The sequence below is a fragment of the Felis catus genome, chromosome D4, assembly GCF_018350175.1.
Source record: "Felis catus isolate Fca126 chromosome D4, F.catus_Fca126_mat1.0, whole genome shotgun sequence".
Taxonomy (NCBI): Eukaryota; Metazoa; Chordata; class Mammalia; order Carnivora; family Felidae; genus Felis; species Felis catus.
In genome coordinates this window covers 6,713,347-6,733,168 of record NC_058380.1, presented here as the reverse complement: position 1 = coordinate 6,733,168, position 19,822 = coordinate 6,713,347, and the positions used below count along the sequence as shown (strand labels likewise).

Sequence of the window (19,822 nt, the reverse complement as noted above, 5' to 3'; positions counted from 1 at the left end):
GGCAGGAATGCAAACTGGTCTGGCCACTCTGGAAAACATAGTGGAGGTTCCTCAAAAAATTAAAAATAGCATTACCCTACGACCCAGCAATAGCACTACTAAGAATTTATCCAAAGGATACAGGAGTGCTGATTCGTAGGGGCATATTTACCCGAATGTTTATAGCAGCACTATCGACAATAGCCAAAGTATGGAAAGAACCCAAATGCCCATCAAATGACGAATGGATAAAGAAGATGTGGTGTATAGATAAAATGGAATACTACTCCGTGATGAAAAATAATGAAATCTTGCCATTTGCAACAACATGGATGGAACTGAAGGGTATTATGCTAAGTGAATAAGTCCATCAGAGAAAGACAGATATCACATATTTTCATCCATATGTGGAATTTGAGAAACTTAACAGAAGACCATGGGGGAAGGGAAGGAAAAATAAGTTACAAACAGAGAGGAATCCAAACCATAAGAGACTCTTAAAATACAGAGAACAAATTGAGGGTTGATGGGAATGGGGGGCTGGGGGAGTGGGGAAAATGGGTGATGGGCATTTAGGAGGGCACTTGTTGGGATGAGCATTGGGTGTTATATGTAATTGATGAATCACGGGAGTCCACTCCTGAAGCCAAGACTACATCGTGTACACTGTATGTTAGTTAACTTGACAATAAACTTAAAAAAAAAAAAAAAAAAGAATTGCATTGAACTTAAAAAAAAAAAAAAGATGATTTTACCAGATTTTTCTCCAAGGCACTCAGCTTGCTTCTAGCCCAGGCAAATGGGATCCTTCCAGCACACATACCATGTGTTCCGAGTTGGTGGGTGTAAGGCTGTAGAGTCAACTTGACCCAGCTAGTGAGAGAGGGCAAGTGTGTACGGTCATCTCCACCTTCTGCTCCAGCATCTGTGGTCAGTGGAGATGTTAGTAGTTGTGGGATCATCAGTCTTCAACCTCCCCCCAACCCCCACTTTTCCCCACTCCCTTTCTCTTCCCCCCCCCACCCCTAACGTGCATAACTGACCCCAGGCATCATCTCCCCTCTTCCGTCAAGCGTCCTGTGTGGCCCATCACAGTGAAGGTGCCCTTCTTCTGCTGAAAGCAGGGCCTGCTATTATCCACACCTCTCCCCTCCTTCTCATCAAATCCCCTCATCAAATCCTCTCCCCTGTGCATTCCTCTTGTGTCCACCCGCACCACCTCTACTCATTACTCTCACCCCCAGGGGAGGCAACCTCTAGTCCTGCCCCTCCTCATCTTCAGGCCTCCCCTACTCCGGGAACCCAGGACAGCCAGTCTGTGCGCCCACAACACCCTGTGCTTACCCCTGTTGTGAGCCAGATTGCCCCTCTACTAAACCATAAGCTCACTATCTCTCCTTCACTCTTGTCTCCCCAGTGCTCAACCCAGACCTGACACACAGTAGATGGCCAATAGCTAGCTGATGAGTCAATGAGTGAGATATTTAGAAGAAACGTGGAAAGTTGAGCTTTTACTTGAAGAGAGGTATTGAAGGTATTAAGATATTTGTAATTTTTCTTGCAGAGATTTTTTTGAGATGTAATTAACATTTCCATCTGCCTTTGTCTTTTTCAAGTTTATAGCACTAATATGTGGAATTGATACTTTATTATAATGACAAAGTGCTTCTCTGGTTGTTTCTCATTCTGTAATCTTCACTGTATATTGATAGAGAGACTTGGAAAGAAAGCATGTGTTTTGAATTCCCTTGATTGCATGTGACCCTTATGGTGTCCCCCACGGTGCCAGGACCAAGGCAGGCTTGATCAGAGCTGGGCTCAAACAAGAGTTGGCTCTTGGAGGAATTAGGCAGCTTGCTGGATTTGCTAGGTGAAAATGGTTCTTAGTAGGGATGCCAGTAAATGTTGGAGAAAGATCAGTGCTGGGGAAGCCAACACGGGGACAGCAAGCCAGGAACCAGGAGGAGACGGACCATGCACATAAGGCTTGTCAGAGACACAGATTCCAACAAGCGCAGCAGAGGTGGTATGATAGCCAAAGGATCTTCCATCTGAACCAGGATTGGCCATGTATTTTAATGCTGGTCTATGCAAATGGTAAGGAGTCCTTTAAAAGCCGTGGCCCAGGGAAGCCTGTCTGTCCTGTGCAGGCTTGAAAAAGCCCGTTCCAAGGACGACCAAGGATTTTCAACAGGTCTGTACCGCTTTTCCGTGTCATTAGATGCCATGTTCAGACTGCATTTGTACTGATTTATTTTTCATGATTTACTTTCAAAAAAGGATTTCAGGTGGTTTAGAATAAAAGCACAGATACACTAAGATCAGCACCAGGAATACATGTTAGAAGGCGGAAACCCAAGCAGAGAGGGAGGAAATTAACACTATATTAAAAAGTCACGGCTTAAGGAAATGACATTGTTAAGAGCAAAGTCTGGCCCTGCGCTTTCTAGCATCCTCAACAAAATAGAAACGACATGGGCTTTATATTTCAGAATCTCTCTTAAATACTTTCAAAGTTTTGCAGAGCTAAAAAAGAGTATCTCTTCATCAGGAGAGGAAATTCCGTCTTGGCTGTGAGCCCTGAGAGGGATTGCCTGCAGATCTTTATCTAAGAGGTACTGAGCAATATAATAAATTATTCAGATCTGTAGTATCCTTATTAATGCTCTTTTTGATAGTGTTCTGAAAGCAGAGGATTAAAATCTCTTCATTGTAGTTACATTTCTACCTCATTTTTATACATTTTTATGTTATGTATTTATTGCTATATTTGGAACATAAATTCAAGATTATTATTTTTATCATTATTTATTATGGCTTCTGTTAATAAGATGTTCCTATTTATTGCTGTAACTGTTTGTCTCTCAATGCTTTTTGTTATAAAATTGACATGACCAGACACCATAATTGAACCCTTAAAATGGCATCATGAGTTTGCTTATATTAGCCACATTTTGAGTAATTATTATCACAAATCTTTGCTCAATTGGTTTAAATCTCTTCTCTTGCTCCCGTCACTGCTTTTGGATTGTATGCTCTCCTACACGTACATTGCTATCATTCACTACTCCTGCACATTACAAGTTTACCAACTTTTTGAGGCTCTGGAACTATGTATTTTCCAGATGGACTGTGCCAGTTAAGCAGGGCACAGCATTGTATGTACTAGCTTCAAGCAAAAGTGAATTTAGAGTGAAACGCTGGGCACCTGCCTGGCTCAGTTTTGGAAGAGCATGTGACTCTTGATCTGGGGATCGTGGGTTTGAGCCCCACGTTGAATGTAGAGATTACTGAAAATGAACTTAAAAAAATTTCTTTTGGGGCACCTGACTTCAGCTCAGGTCATAATCTCACAGTCCGTGAGTTCGAGCCCCACGTCAGGCTCTGTGCTGACAGCTCAGAGGTTGGAGCCTGCTTTGGATTCTGTGTCTCGCTCTCTGTCTCTGCCCCTCCCCCACTCATGCTCTGTCTCTGTCTCTGTCTCTGTCTCTCTTTCAAAAATGAATAAACATTAAAAAATTTTTTTAATAAAAAATTTTTAAAAATGTTAAATAGATTGAAGCTCTGAAATTCCTTTTCTGTGTTTCTTATTTTATATATAATCTGGCAAGCTGATGCCAAAAGTGAACCGCCTGTCGTAATAACACCCACTTACCAAGTCTTTTAGATGCCTCACCGATGAGTTTCTCAAATCCCTGGCTTCTAATACTTAAATTCCTGGTGGTATTCATTACTGGAGTCCTTGTCCATTTTCTTTAGGACCCCTTGGAACCTGAGGTTTCTGCATCTCTGTCAACAAAAGTGGGGGTTGAAGTCATTTTATTTACATAGAATTGTTTACATAGAATCATTTGTAACTTGTTTCCTTGGGAGTTTCAAATGTGCTTTGCCAACTTTATTACTGCTTGATATTGGGAAAGGGAATGATTTTGTCATCGGTGTCAAAGCAGTCAAGATCTTGTATGAGTTATTCCTGAATTATCAGGCACAAGGTCTCACTGAAATGTTGATTGTTGTATTTTGTGTACTGCAGCCAAGGTGTGGAAGTCACTTTAGCTTATTAAACGGATATTTCTATATCCATACTTGCCTCTACAGGAATGTGAGAAATCAGACAAAGGTGGAAGTGGTAATAAGAAATATTCAATAATCCAAAGTAGCTGATGAAAGCATCTGGGCCATAGAGGGAGAGCCTTGGAGGCATGTTTTATTAGGCTGAAGAAATATGGGTAATGAAAATGTGGTTGGATATGGAGGACCTTCCTAACAATGAAGGTTGTCAAGTCTTAACTGACTAAGCCAGCCAGGCGCCCCGAGAAGGAAGTATTTTAAGTATAGAAGGGATGTGCATCCTTCACCACGCAAGAGAAAGCAACACAACTGAGCCTTGAGGAGACAGGAACCAGAGGCTGGTTTTGCAGCCTGAGACGCTCTGGAGACCTTGAGTGAATGGAGCTTTCCCATGGTGCTCCTTCATTAACGGACCCTAGCTCTTCTTTGCAAGTCTGCTGATTTCTGCTCTGCAGTTGGATTCTTTCTTTTTGATGACTCTATTTCCTCTACCCCAACTTCTGCTTCTTACAAATTCAGTTTGCACAAGGCTTATCAGGGCATCTTTTCAGTTCCCACAGCTGCCATTGCTGGTGACCGCATTGTCATAGTCGAAATTCTCTGGAGGTACCAGAAATCTGATTGGTTCAGCTCACCTTTCTGTACCAGGTAACTTCGGTCACCGTCAGGCAGTGGTCCTTCTCCTGGTCCAACCAGCTGGACTACTTAGTCTCCTCGGGCAGGAGTGGTGTGTAGGACAAGTTGCACGTGGCAGGGATGGAGGGAAGGGCAGACACAGCTGGCGTGTCTCGAATAGAATGTGACCCAGAGTTGGCCTCTCTGTACGCTCTTGTGAACTCAGGTGGGTAGTGAACGTGTTTTTCCATAAGGAGGTACGGGTTCATCACGAAGCCTGACTTTCCCACCCCGTTTTAAAGGCAAGTGTCTTCTTAAATATGCACTTACGAAACAATGAGTGAAAGGGTCCAAATCCTCCCATGACCGGTAGGGTTGCCAAATAAAACACAGGCTATCCAGCTAGATTTGAATACAGGCGGTGAATACGTTTCAGATAAGCAACATCAGTGTTAGTGACGTATGTGCACTAAAAAATTTCTCATTGTTTTTGTTATTTTCTTTTTTTTTAATGTTTATTTTTGAAGGAGAGCGAGAGGCAGAGTGTGAGCGGGAGAGGGAGACACGGAATCTGACGCAGGCTCCAGGCTCCGAGCTGTCAGCACAGAGCCCGACTCAGGCCTCAAACCCACGAACTGTGGGATCATGACCTGAGCCGAAGTCGGATGCCCAACCGACTGAACCACCCAGGCGCCCCAGTTATTGTTGTTTTCCAAATTGGGGAAACCGTAAGTGACCGGAGGCTTTTTCCCAAAGAGAAAGCTACTCCTGAGGCGTGTAATGAAGAGGTCTGAGAAGCAGGGAATGGTCTGAAGCATCCCAACCACCGTCTGCGGGTGGGGGAGTTTAGTTGCATTACAGTATGTATTTCGCAGTGTCTGTATTATAATTTGTTTGGTGCTTAAACTTCTACTCCAAAAAAGAAAAATCACAGCCGCTCTGTACAGCTACTTTATCCCATGGTGCACCCCAGCAGGGTGACCTGAGGAGAGGTCAAGAAAGGGACTATTCACAGTGCCACAGGGAGTGCGTAGGAAACCATGGACAGGGGCAACCCAAGGCAGGCACGGTCACCTCATCTCGGCTTTGAGGTTACCTGTCGAGAGACCTCTGCAGCCCTGTGATGACCCTCCAGGTAGAGAGCCATAGTATATATATCTCATCTTCCCTCTCCTGCCTCCCTGGTGCCCTCAGGTGACCAAATCCAAGCAGAAGGCAGCCCCCAGGGAGGTGGAGAAGAGAAGGGAGGTGTCCAGACTGTCAAATGGAGGAGTTGAGCTTCCTCTATGCCAGGCCCTGTTCAGCATGTAGCATGGGCACCTCACTGAATCCTCACTGCAGCTTTATGAGGAAAGAATTATTAATGCCCCCTTTTACGGATGTGGTAAAGGATTAGTGATAATGGCTCATGGTCACACAGTTAGTAAACAGTGCTGGACTTGTAAACTATCTGTTCATCTTATCACTGTCCAAGACTTTCAGATGACATCTTTTTGTCGTATTTTTTTTAAAACTTTCATGGTGTTTTAGGGGCGCCTGGCTGGTTCAGTTGGTTAAGCGTCTGACTTCGGCTCAGGTCATGATCTCACAGTTGGGGGGTTCGAGCCCCGTGTCGGGCTCTGGGCTGACAGCTCAGAGTTTGGAGCCTTCTTCAGATTCTGTGTCTCCCTCTTTCTCTGCCCCTCGCCTGCTCTCTCTCTCTCTCTCTTAAAAATAAGTAAACATTAAAGTTTTGTTTTTTTTTTAACATTCATGGTGTTTTAAATTTTTCAGTGTTCCCAACTACTAAAAACTCGCTGAGGACCTAGTTTACAAGCCTGTATACGTAACGTGCTCACTCAGTGTTTGTTAAACTTTGGGCTGATTTCTGGTTTGGGGTGGCAGCTGTAGTGGGGAGTCCAGATTTAAGAGTTGGGTCAGTCCTTTGTTTCCTTGCGGGACAACTGATGGAAGGAGGCACCTACTCGTAATCCATGGTTCACTGGCAGAAGGCAAGAACCATCAAATCAAGGTTCTCAAACTTCCCGAAGAATAATTTTACAGAATCTTAGACTTGCGAGGGACCTTAGAGGTGACGCCACCTTTCACTTCTCCCTAATGAGTAATTCTTCTTTTTGATTTAATTAGCCCCTTGTGCTCAGGGTTGCCATCTGAGTAAACATATGGAGACAGTGTCTGACCAAGAGGTTTGGTGAAGGGTCTCCAACTTTCCTGAGTGATTCTTCTTGCAACCCAAGACTTCCATTCACAGCTGACCTTTGATGAGTCTTGGTTTGTCCACTGATACCATGGAGGTGGGTAATGTCAGGTTTATTCATCTCCATGAGCTCCTTGAAAATGTGGAGTGCTTCTCAAAGAAGGTGCCAAGCTCTGCTGTTGAAAAAAGTAGTAACAAACTTAGGCCCTCCCCTTAATTCAATTAGTTAAATTTCTGATCTATAAAAATCAGAAGAGGGGAATGTGGGTTGAAAGCTTTAATTGTGAGACAAAGCATGAAAGATGATTCACTTAGTATGTCATATAATTGGAAAGTAGAAATAATGGAATGGAAACTGTTTATTTCTGGGAAATGAAACAGAAAGAGATAAAAGCCAAGCAACTTAAAAGAAAAAAAAAAAAAAACCTCAAGCCCATTATCTACAAAAGCTAAAGTCTTTCCTTTTATTTAGGTTTTTGAATCATTATTCCCCCAGAAAAGTAGTTTTTATTGAGTTAGTGATTCCTTTACAATTGCATAAATTATTTACACTATGAAATTTACTTCAATTTTATATATTGTACATAATTTATATATTTTTTCTTCCAACTTTTATGTTTAGAGGTTTTTAGCAGTCAGAGAAGATATTTTGTGTTCAAAAACTCAGTTTCAGAGGGAGGTTGGGTCAAGGGAGAATTTTAGGAGGTTTTAGGAGCACAGGTGTTGTGGGCTTAAACTCTGTGTTCGCCGTGCCTGTCCCTGCAACCCCTGACTCCCCTGAGTACCGTCACCCAGGGCTCCCCCTGCCTGCTCCCAGCACACCTCAGGCACACATCTATATAGCACACACCTATTGCACATGTGTCTCCCCCGTGCTGGACCAGCGGGGCCTGTGGGTAGAATCGCTGTCTCCTTGATCTCAGTAGTCCAGTGTGCCTGGCTCGTAGTAAGTGCTCAACCAATGTTGGATGGGCAGGGAGATTACTTCGCTGTCTGTATGACTGCGGGCCAGGGAGATTACTTGCCTAAGTGACTGTGTGGCCATTGCAGATTTTCTGCTGTTCATGCCTGTTGCTGGAATTTCCTACTTCGTGCCTCTTTTCTTTGACTTAGGACAAACAGAGGCTTTACGCCCACTTGAAAAGCATGTGTCCTCCGAAGAAGTAACTCTTTAAACTTTATGAAGGCCTAAACCTTATTCTACACCTTACGCTGTAGTGTAAATCCACCTATGACCTCTAGTTCTGGGAGAGGGTTTGTTACACGAGGGCGGGCGGGAGGGTGGGGGAGCGGTGATAGAACAAAGGGACTGATGGCCTGAGGGAGGATACAGAAGCGAGGAAGCTGAGGATACAGAGGGAAACCTGGAATTAATTCTGTGTCACCTGCACCACCCTGGATGTTAATGCTTTTCGAAGGGCTCCTTGGGCTGTGAGATGAGAAGAGAGTCTTAAAAACATCTTCTTTTCCAGATTTGGGCTTTGCAACAAAGGCCTTTAGAGCTAATGCCTGGGTCTTTGATGTCTAATTCCAGCTGAAAAGAAAAATATGTGAGGGAATAACTTAGGAGGATGGTGGAAATGGCAGGTCAGGAAAGACAGCACTGTTAGAGTTTGAGGGTTATTTGAAGGGCAGAATGGCCTTTCTGGTGGCCCTTAAATCATACAAAGCCAAGGAGTTAGCTTAGTCTGCTGGCTGCTAAGATCGGCCCGGGATAATGCTGTAGTTTACTCTTGGGAAAGAATTAGGGCAGCCCACTGTCCTGGTTAGTCTGGGACTGTCCCCACTTTAGCCCTGAAAGTTCTGAATCTTGGGAAACCCCCAGACCGGTGGTTTCTGGGCACCTTTTAAGACCCAGTTATAAGGTTGATTATGTTCTCTTAATCTTAACAGTAACACGACTGCTGACTTGGTCTCTGGTACCTGTGGGAAAAAGATAAATATTTAAATAAGTAAACAACTGGCCCAGTTGGGGAGGATGTCACCTCTGTTCTCTCATTACGATAAGGCAATCTTATAATCAGCAGAGAACTCCCAAATGCGGTTATAAAAGTAACAACAGTTACATAATTAAACTTCCCTTGCTTAAACCAGTAGGAGACATTGCCAAATTTTAATTTAGTGTGTGAAGATAAGTGCTTTACCTGCACAGATGTTGCATTACACACACACACACACACACACACACACACACACGATGATTTTTATTTTTCTCGTTTAGCATTCTTTTGTTTTAATTAAGGTTCCATCAGTTTTCACCATATTAAGAGAACACAGTTGGTTTGTTGTGGTGGAATATCGCTTAAATGGGTACCTGTTGCTGTCGTTTACTGAAAGCACTGTACTGTGTTATCAATTTTTTAAATATGTATAATGAAACATCCCTTCATTTATAGCCCATCTGCACCTCGTATAAACTTCTGAGAGTTAGCGTCATTTATAGAGATACCAGTATAGAGACAGGAGATCTGGAGAAGACAGAGCCACCAAATGGCCGCTGGCCTTCTTTTTTAAAAAAATTGTTTTAATGTTTATTTTTGAGAAAAAGAGACAGAGCGTTAAGTGGGGGAAGGGCAGGGAAAGGGCAGAGAGAGAGACAGAGGGAGACACAGAATCCCGAGCAGGCTCCAGACTCTGAGCGGTCAGCACAGAGCCCGATGCGGGGCTTGAATCAGGAACTGCCGGATCATGACCTGAGCCAAAGTCAGACGCTTAACCGACTGAGCCACCCAGGCGCCCCCCACCCCAACCCCATGGCTGCTGGCCTTCTAGTGCCTAAAGAATACAAAGGCAGTCAGATTTCACAAATTGAATCAATAATAATACCCACCAAAGTCATACATTTAAAAAAAAATTAAAAACACGTTACTAAATAACTCTTGGGTTAAGGAGAAAATCAAGTGGAAGTTAAAAACCATGTAAGGATGAGTGGACACAGAAGTATGCCTTTACAAAATCTGTGGTTTATAGTCTACATGCTACCCAACAGGAAAGGTATTTAAATGTACGTACTAGAACATCAGAAATACTGAAAATAAGTCAAGCAAACTTACATATAAAAATATAACACCCCAGTCCAACCATCAGTCAAACAAAAATAACAAAAGGAACATTAAGAAAAGGGGAAAATGTAGGGGCGCCTGGGTGGCTCAGTTGGTTAAATTTCAGACTTCGACTCAGATCATGATCTCATGGTTTGTGAGTTTGAGCCCCGCATCTGGGTCTCTGCTGTCAGCGCAGAGCCTGCTTCCGATCCTTTGTCCCCCTCTCTCTCTGCCCATCCCCTGCTCTCACTCTCTCAAAAATAAATTTAAACAGGTTTAAGAAATTAAAAAAAAAATAGAAGGGGAAAACGTAAACAATGTAATGGCAGGAAACCATGAAATGGAAAGGGATGATAGGAGTAGCTGAACTTGTGGAAGCCCTCTGTTTACACAGGGATCTCAGCCACCCGAACTCTGGCTTAGATACTCACCTTCCAGTCCACAGATTGTGGGTTATGGACATTGAAATGGAGACAGAAGGAAGACAGCAGGAAATCCATGATTGTGCACACATCTGTGGGGAGGATGGCCCAAGGGGAGAATAGCAACCAACACTTCCCTTAACAATAAATCTTCCTCATTTACAGATGAGAACACTGACGCACAGGGTAGCTTCGTGATTTCTTCGAGTTCACCATACAGTAAGTAATGGAGCTTGGATTCGAACTCTGGGAGGGCTACTAATTAGAGTTTAATTTACTACGTGTTGTCCGGTAAAGATGCCATTGGTTTTAGAAACAGCGTGTTTTGTAAACTCCTGTCTGGCTGGGAAGGTCAGGGGCTATCGGTCATTCACATTTTAGAGTGAAGTGGTCCACACCTAGCTGAGGCGACCTGTGTGAAAAGAATGGGACTTTGGAAATGGTTGGAGAGGGTGGAGGAATGTGGTGGGAGTGGTCCTGCTTGGTGGTGAGGGCCCCTTCGGCATGGGGGCAGCCGAGGTGTGGAGGAGATGGTAAAGCTAAAGTACAGGAAGGGAAGTAGGAAGATGCCCAAGATAAAGTCTATTTCAAAATGCTGGCAAGGGGAAGCCCCGCCTTAAGAGGAGGAGGACAGGTTCTTCCTCTTTCTCTGTCCTATACCAATCGGTCCCCTCTTCCTGGGCCCCAGAGGGCCAGGCCGTGCTAGGGAAAATAGAGCCGGAAGGGACTTCCACACCATCCATCCTATCAGCGCCAGGCCTCCCTCGTACCCGTGCGCTATCCCAAACTACCTCACACCGTCTTTGCTGGAGCAGCGTGATATGAAGCTTGCTTCTCACCAGGCAGCCCGGGCATGATCTGGGTTTGAGCTAATTGCTAGAAAGTGCTTCCTATCGTTAGCAAAAATCTCGTCTCCTCTCAGCCTTTCTCCATTGGTCCCACTTGTGCCCTCTGTGAGGTGTTTGTTCAAATGGAATTTGATCTGTCATGTACTGTTGTTTTTGGCTGATTTGCTAAGTTGATTAGATCCCTCTATAAACTCAATGCTTTTGGATCAAGGTAAATGGCTGATAAAATGTTCTCGCAATTATTTTTTCAGAAAGATTTTGCCATTGCTCTGTTTTTTTTTTTCTTAAAGAATGCTCCCAACTTACATACCCATTCTGTGAGAATAGGTTTGTATACAAATCTGTAGAATAATACACATAGAGATCCACATAAAAAGAAACAATAAGCATATGTTTTATTATTGATAGGCACTACCTGAAAGCTACTTCAGTACTTTTGTGGTATAATAAAATATAGTATCTATTTACAGATTGAGAAGAGGAGATCATCTAGTTAACCAACATGGGAAAATGTCCCATTTCACTTTTAATTTAAAAGGTAACAATGAAGGGGCACCTGGGTGGCTCAGTCGGTTAAGTGTCTGGTCACGATCTCACAGTTTGTGAGTTTGAGCCCCACGTCGGGCTCTGTGCTGACAGCTCAGAGCCTGGAGCCTCCTTCGGATTCTGTTTGTCCCTCTCTCTCTGCCCCTCCCCTGCTCACACTCTCTCTCTGTCTTTCAAAAATAAATAAGCATTAAAGAATAAATAATAAATTAAAAGTAACAATGAAAATGACAATAAAGTTCTTTTTTTCTTCCATTCATTTGGCTATGAAACAAAGCAACATTCCTAATAATATTCAATATTTGTTAGGAAAGAGTAAAACAAGTCCTCTCATACATTATCATTGGGATTACAAAAGTCTATTAGAAGTGGTTTTAAGCAATAGCTATTAAGTGATTTTAAAGTATTCATATCCTCTGGCCCCAAAGAATCTTCTGGGAATTTGTACGAAAGAAATAATCAAAAGGTTAAAAAAATATATGACATAAGTTCATAATCCATTACAGGAAAGTTATTTGTAATAGCAAAAAAGTTGGTCACAGCTTAACAATCCCAACGAGAGAGGGGTGCTTAGGTGGCTCACTCGGTTAAAGGTCTAGCTTCAACTCAGGTCATGATCTCGTGGTTCAAACCCCGCATCGGGCTCTGTGCTGACAGTTCACAGCCTGGAGCCTGCTTCAGATTTTGTGTCTCCCTTTGTGTCTACACCTCCCCCACTCACGCTCTGTCTCTCTCAAAAATAATAAATTAAAAAAAATTTTAAAAATCCAACAAGAGAAAATTGTTAATCAGATTATGGTACATCCACTCAATGAGAGATTAGGCGGCCATTACAAATAATGATTGTGAAAAAAAAACACTGTGTAATCTAGATGGCCCTCGTGGAAATAGCTTTAAGTCATTAGTGTGAACAGAGAAAAATGTTGAGACTCACTAGTTTGTAAGCATAGGAAAAATTCTTACAGTACATAAAAATTATTTATAGGTGAAATACATTGAAATTATTCTTATGATAGGAAGATGGGAGAACATTTTGATAATTAATCAAGATAGTAGCCCAATGCCTTACTTTAAAACTATATAAATTAATTTTCCTCTAGACTGTTGCCAAGAACTGCATCATGAACCTTGACCAATAGAAACAGATCTATTGCTAGAATATGCAAATGTGAAAGTAAATAGCCCCTCTCTGAAAATAAGCATCTCAGGGATGTATCCAACTTCTTATTCCTTCCTGTGCTGCTCCTCTAACAAAATCAGAGAGAGACTGCAGAGAAGAAAAGCTTCCCAGAAGCAGATTTTTGAAGTATTAAAAAGATACTACATAAACCCATCTCCTTTTCTCTGGGATACCTGTTCCCAGTACCCTGAGCTCTGGGTGGAAGAAGTACTCATGTAGCTGGTTGCAGAGAGAGGAAGAGAGAGGAGACGCTGGCAGAGGGGAACACTTCAGGCCCCGTGACTTTCAGAGAGAATTCAGAGCTGGACTGTATCACTGATTGTTTGGCCAGTGGAGTGGAAGGTGGATTACCTGGTTAAATACATACCTTCTTCTCCGCTCTTTCTATTTCTCTTGAACTCTTACAGAATCTTTGGAGCTTTCACACATTTTTGCTGCCTCCTTTACTCTATTTCTTTTTCTCCAACTTCGTTATGGAAGATTAGCTAGTATTTCCAATTGGCCTAGGGTTCCCATTGATGGTGGCAAGAAACACTGGTTATTGGGACCTGCATGATCATTTGAGTCTCCAAAGCTCCTGGTCATTGCAGATTTGGGGACCCAGAGTTAATATAAGGATATGACTGTGTCAGTCGCTTATCACCATGTCTATGCCATTGAACACACAAAACTATGGAATATATTAGTCAGCTTTTGTGTAAGATCTGAGTGACAAATAGCCCCCAAACTCAGTGGGTCACAAAAACATGCATTTATTTTCCCTTGTTCATGGGTGTGTAGATGAGCTAGGACAGCTCTATTTCCATGGCAGGTCAGCGAGGCTTGTATCAAAGCTTCAGGTTGGGATCAGTTGTGCTCCATGTGTTTTCATAATCCCGTTAACTACCTGAGATACATTCTTTTCCTGGTGGACCACCACGCATAAGCAGCCAAGTCAGGCCACTTATTTAAGGCCTGTACTCACATTTGCTATTATGCAGTGGGCCAAAGCAAGTTGATTCATTACTGCGCCCAAGATCAATGAGATGGGGAAATAATCCTCATTAGAAGTTCACGTGGCAGAGGGAGGGACTGAATAATTTAGAACACTTCTCTAATTTATCATAGGGGATAATGTATAAATAGATTAATTCAAATACTTCAAAAGGAGTACCTACCGATTTACAGAATAAGTAGGATTATGTCCATGTGTGGAAAATATCCCGTTTTCTAATTAGACTAATAAAAACTTTTTAAAAAGTCAGTTACCATATATTTTTAAAAAGAACATACAACATCACTATATTTTAATGACAGTTCCTGGTTATGACTATGTTGGGTGTTTAGCCAAGTAGGAACCGGTTTAATTGCAGGTGAGTTAATAATGTTGGGCTACACACACACACACACACACACACACACCACTTGTTTTTAGGAGTTTGTAATCAGTGAGTAAAATGTGCCCTGAAAGGAAACCACTTGGTAAGAACCACTATTTGGTAAGAAAAAGTGACTCAAGAAAAGAAGTTCCTTGTGGTTTTAAACTTGATTATGTTACAGGTCTCTACAAAAATAGGACTTCCTTTATAAAAATAAGCTGATTTAAGGCAAAAGTTTTAAACTAGAGGTTTCTGTTTTAATTTTTAAAAATGAGAACACTTCTTAGGAAAATTTTCTATTTCTTTTAATATAAAGGCAAGGGGTAAAATAAAATCTGAGTTCAAGCTTGGTAGTTTTTTTTTTTTTTTTTTTTTTTTTTTTTATGAGAACAACGTTAAACTCTAGCAAAGAGAGCTGGTGGCTCAGAAGAAAGTCAGGTAATGGATTTACGGAAAAATTGGTTACGACTTGTTTTTTCTGTTTGATTTTTGAGTTAGCAGTCTTTCCCCCAAATTTTTCTGGCTTTTAGAGTCAGGTTAAAAGTCGAATAGGTACGAGCGATCAGGGAATTAGTCAATAACAGAGAAGGATGGGGTAATTTCAATTTCAGAAAATTCATCTAGCTTTGCCTAGATGGGCAAATGGGACCAGTGAAGCATGAGAGTTTAGCATTCTGTGTCCCAGCTTAGAGGACTTCCCCTGAAATGGAACTGTCACTTTGAAGCCCAGCATCTAGTTGCCTTTTTACAAAGAAAAAGGAAGTTGCACGTTCTGATTAACCAGCATTAATTATCCCCAATTAATAAAGAAAGCACAATTTTTCAGTACTTTACTGCCTGGCCCTCTGGAAGCAATCAAGTGAGGCAAGATCCCTATAGCTATAAGAGCTTTTTTCCTTTTTTCTTGAATAGACAAAAGTAGGGAAATTAAGTGCGTAAGAGCAATGATTTTATAATCACAAAGACCGCAACAGATTTAATCAGTTCTTCGACCAATGCATTCGAGGAATATTCATGCCGCTCTAAAGGCCAGCATTCAACATGGATTAAGAGAGGAAAATGTTTTAATAACATTTCAGCAGACTTCGTATCATTAATTTTTTAAGGTGCCTTTGTATCCATCATTTTATTTTATTTCACAGTATTTCTGAAGCGAGTCAGGCATTTTAATATCCTTTTTAAAGATGTCTCTAATAGTGAGGTTACATTTTCTAAATAAAGTCCTGCAACCACTCAGTGGCTATGATGTAATTAGGCTATGAAGCTTTTGAGGACATCTAAAATTGGACTCATGCAATCCATATAATGCACTATGAATGCTCAAAGAAACTGTGCTTCATGTAATTTATCCTTATTAAAATAATTTAAAGTTTACACTTATAATGGATGTTTATATAGAAAGCTATCTTCCACTGATTAATTTATGATGGAAAAAACACCTATTTTTTTCTGCTTTCATGGAAATTGTAGGAATTTTTAAAAAACATAAAGTGCATTTTTTTCTTTGTAAAGTTATTCTGCACCATTAAATATAACTTGGGGCTCCTGGGTGGCTCAGATGGTTAAGCGTCTGACTTTGGCTCAGGTCATGGTCTCATGGCTTGTGGGTTCAACCCCCCCATCAGGCTCTGGGCTGACAGCTCAGATCCTGGAGCTGCTTCAGATTCTGTGTCTCCCTCTCTCTCTGCCCCTCCCCTGCTTGCGCTCTGTCTCTCTCTCTCCCTCTCTCAAAAATAAATAATAAACATTTAAAAAAAATAATAAAATAACTTGAAAAATATTCCAGAGTTTCAACATCTGAAGTCAATTGTATTTCCTTTTACGCATAATTTTCCCCAACATTTTATTCTGAAAATTGTCAAATATATTGAAAAAGTGAAGTATCTGTACAGTGAATCATGTATACTCGTGACTTAGATTCTACAATTAGCAGTTAATTTGCTTTATCACATAGTCATCCAACCACCTGTTGATCCCTCTATGCATCTATCAATCCGTCTTATTTTTTAATGCATTTTAAAAGACGTAAGTTAAAATATATAAGTTGTAGACATCAGTATACTTCATTCAATATTTAGTGTGCCTATCATTCATTAGAGGTCAATATTTATTTACGTGTTTTTCTGAGGTAAGCTTTACATACAGTGAAAGCACAAGCTTTAGTGTACCATTCAATGAATTTTGGCAAATGAATATATTGGGGTAACCCAAAACCCTATGACAAGTGAACTTCAGAGAGTTCACTCATACTCCTTCCCAGACAATCCCCACATACCCATCCCTCCATGTTTTTCCACACAGCTTAGTTTAGCAGCAGTATTTAAGAGTTACTATTGTTGCGCATCCTCACTGACATTTGGTATTGTCAGTCTTTTTATTTTGTCCACTCTGATGCATTTACAGCACTGTCTCACTAACTAGTGATTTTGAGCCCTTATTCATGTGTTTGTGGCTTCCTATATTTTCCTTTGTGAAATCTCAGTTTAAATCTTTGCCTGTTTTCTATTGGGCTGTTTGAATTTTTACCTTTTTTTAAGGTTTATTTATTTATATTGAGAGAGAGAGAGAGAGAGAGAGAGAGAGAGAGAGAGAGAGAGAGAGGGAGGGAGGGAATATGTGTGTGAGCAGGAGAGAGGCAGAGAGAGAGGGAGAGAATCCCAAGCGGGCTCTGCACTGACAGTGTGGAGCGCAATGAAGGGCTCGAACCCACGAATGGCGAGATCATGACCTGAGCCAAAATCAAGAGTCAGAGGCTTAACTGACTGAGCCACCCGGGTGCCCCTATTTTGCCATTTTCTTACAAAACATAGTCTTACCTTACAATCTAGTAATCACACTCCTTGGTATTATGCAGATAAGATGAAAAAATGTCCATATGAATGTTTATAGCAGCTCTAGTCCTAATTGCCAAAACTTGGATGGAACCAAGATGTCCTTCAATGGGTGAATGGGATAAATAAACTGGTAGATCAGTAGAATGGGATATTTATTTTTCAGCAATGAAAAGAAATGATCAAGCCATGAAAAGACATGGAACATTAAATGCATTAAATGCATATTGATCAGTGAAAGAAACCAATCTGAAATGAAAGGTTACATATTGGATGATTCCAACCATATGACATTCTGGAAAAGGCAAACTTTTGGAGACAATACAATATCAGTTATTTCCAAGGGGGTTGAGGGAGGGGGGAAAGGATGAATAGGTGGACCACAGGGTATTTTTAGGCACTGTAACTAGTCTGTGTGATACTGCAATGTGGCTATATGACCTACAAAATCCATAGAACTTTACAACGCACTGAACTCTCATGTAAACTCTGGACTTCAGTTAATAATAATGTATCAATATTGGCTCATCATTTATAACAAATGGATCCCACTAAGGCAAGATGCTAAAAATAGGGCAACTGTGAGTAGGGAAAAGAGAGTATGTGGGAACTCTGCCATCTTCTCAGTTTTTCTGTAAACCTAAAACTGCTGTAAGAAATCCAGTCTATTAATTTAAAAAAGATATATACACAAAGGTCAAAGTTTAGTCAAGTTAATAATTTTTACTGATTCATCAAGACAGGCACCTCCTGATTCATCAACACATTCTTAAATAAAATTGGCTTTTGGGGAGCCTGGGTGGCTCAGTCGGTTGGGCAACCAAGTTCACTCAGGTCACGATCCCACAGATTGTGGGTTCGAGCCCCCCGCATTGGACTCTGTGCTGACAGCTCGGAGCCTGGAGCCTGCTTCGGATTCTGTGTCTCCCTCTCTCTCTGCCCCTCCCCCACTCACGTTCTATCTCTCTCCTTCAAGAGTAAATGAACTTGAAAAATTTTTTTAATTTTTTAAAATAAAAATAAAAATAAAAAATAAATGTATTTATTTTAATAAATATAGAAAAATAAAAATTAAATTAAATTAAAATTAAAAATAAAAAATTTAAAATTAAAAAACATTTTTTTAATTAAATAAAATAAAACTGGCTTTTTTTTCTTCTTTTCTTGTTTTTTAAATCAGAGTTTCTGGTGGTGTAGAGGATAATGACTGGTACTACAGTCTGGTACCACTGCCTCGATTCGTGGTAAGGTGGCAGCAGTTTGACCAACTATTGCTTTTGCCTCATTAGTGTAAATGTCAACCAGTGAAAATGGTACGTATTCTCTTCATATTATTCTGAAGAGTTTTGACCTTGCAAGACTCTACCAAAATATCTCAGATGTCTCTAGACGTCCATGGCTCATCTTTTGAGGACTATTGGACTATGATGTTCCTAGCTGTCATTTTCTTCCTATTTATCCTCTTTGGAATTTTTTGGTATTCTTGGATATGTAAGTTTATGTTTTTACTAAATATGGGGAAATTTCACTCATTATTTTATCAAACGTATTTTTTCATATTCCACTCGTTTTCTTCATGTGAGACTTAATTAGATAAATGGTAAAATATTTGACATTGTCCCTTGTCCCTGAGGCTGTTTCATTTTTTCCCCCAGTTTTGTTTTCTCTTCTTCAGTTTGAATCATTTCTACTAATCTATCTTCAAGGTCACTGCCTCTTTCATCTGTCATTGTCAATATGCTTTGAAACCCACTCAGGGAAATTTCATTTTTTTTTCACATAGTGTGTTTTTGCTTCTAGAATACTTTCTTAGAATGCTAAAATAGGAAATAGTATGGTAGTAAAGAATATTTTACTTCTAGAATAGAACATTTGGTTCTTTTTATAGTTTCTTTTTAAATGTTTACTTACTTTTGAGAGAGTGCAAGTGGGGGAGGGGCAGAGACACAGGGGGACAGAGGATCCATAGCAGACTGTGTACTGACAGCAGCAAGCCCAATGTGGGGCTCAAACTCACAAACCTTAAGATCATGACCTGAGCCAGGTTGGATGCTTAACCAACTGAGCCACCCAGGTGCCCCACCTTTTTTTTTTTTAACAGTTTTGATTTTTTTCCTTTAAGATATCCTATCCATTAACTCATTATGAGGATATTTTCCTTCACATCCTTGAGCATTATTATGATGGCTGCTTTATTCTCTTTTTTACATTTTTATTCCAGTTAGTTAACATAGAGTGTATTATTAATTTTAGGTGCATAATATAGTGATTCAACACTTTCATACATCACTCTGTGCTCATCACAACAAGTGTACTCCTTAATCCCCATCACCTATTTAACCCATTCCCCCCCTCCCCCACACCTCTCCTCTGGTAACCATCAGTTTGTTCTCTATAGTTAAGAGTTTTTTCTTGATTTGTCTCTTTCTCTATCTTATTTTTTCCCTTTCCTTGCTTATTTTGTTTCTTAAATTCCACGTCAGTGAAATTATATGGTATTTGTCTTTCCTGATTTATTTATTTATTTATTTATTTATTTATTTATTTATTTATTTATTTATTTTGAGAGAGAGAGAGAGAGAGAGAGAGAGAGAGAGAGAGAGAAAGAGAATGTATGTGTGAGTGTGGGAGGGACAGAGGGAGAGGAAGGGAGAATCTTAAGCAGGCTCTATGCCCAGCGCGGAGCCTGATGCAGGGCTTTGATCTCACGACCAAGAGATCATGACCTGAG

General features: G+C 40.9%; 1 long non-coding RNA gene across 1 annotated transcript; it reads left to right on the top strand.

The window, feature by feature from the left end:
- The first annotated feature begins 670 nt into the window (after positions 1 to 670).
- Positions 671 to 19,071, top strand: LOC123381791. Its single transcript, XR_006589225.1, has 3 exons — positions 671 to 2,173; positions 10,494 to 10,547; positions 18,272 to 19,071. It is a non-coding gene; the product is annotated as an uncharacterized LOC123381791 (long non-coding RNA).
- The last annotated feature ends 751 nt before the right edge of the window (positions 19,072 to 19,822 follow it).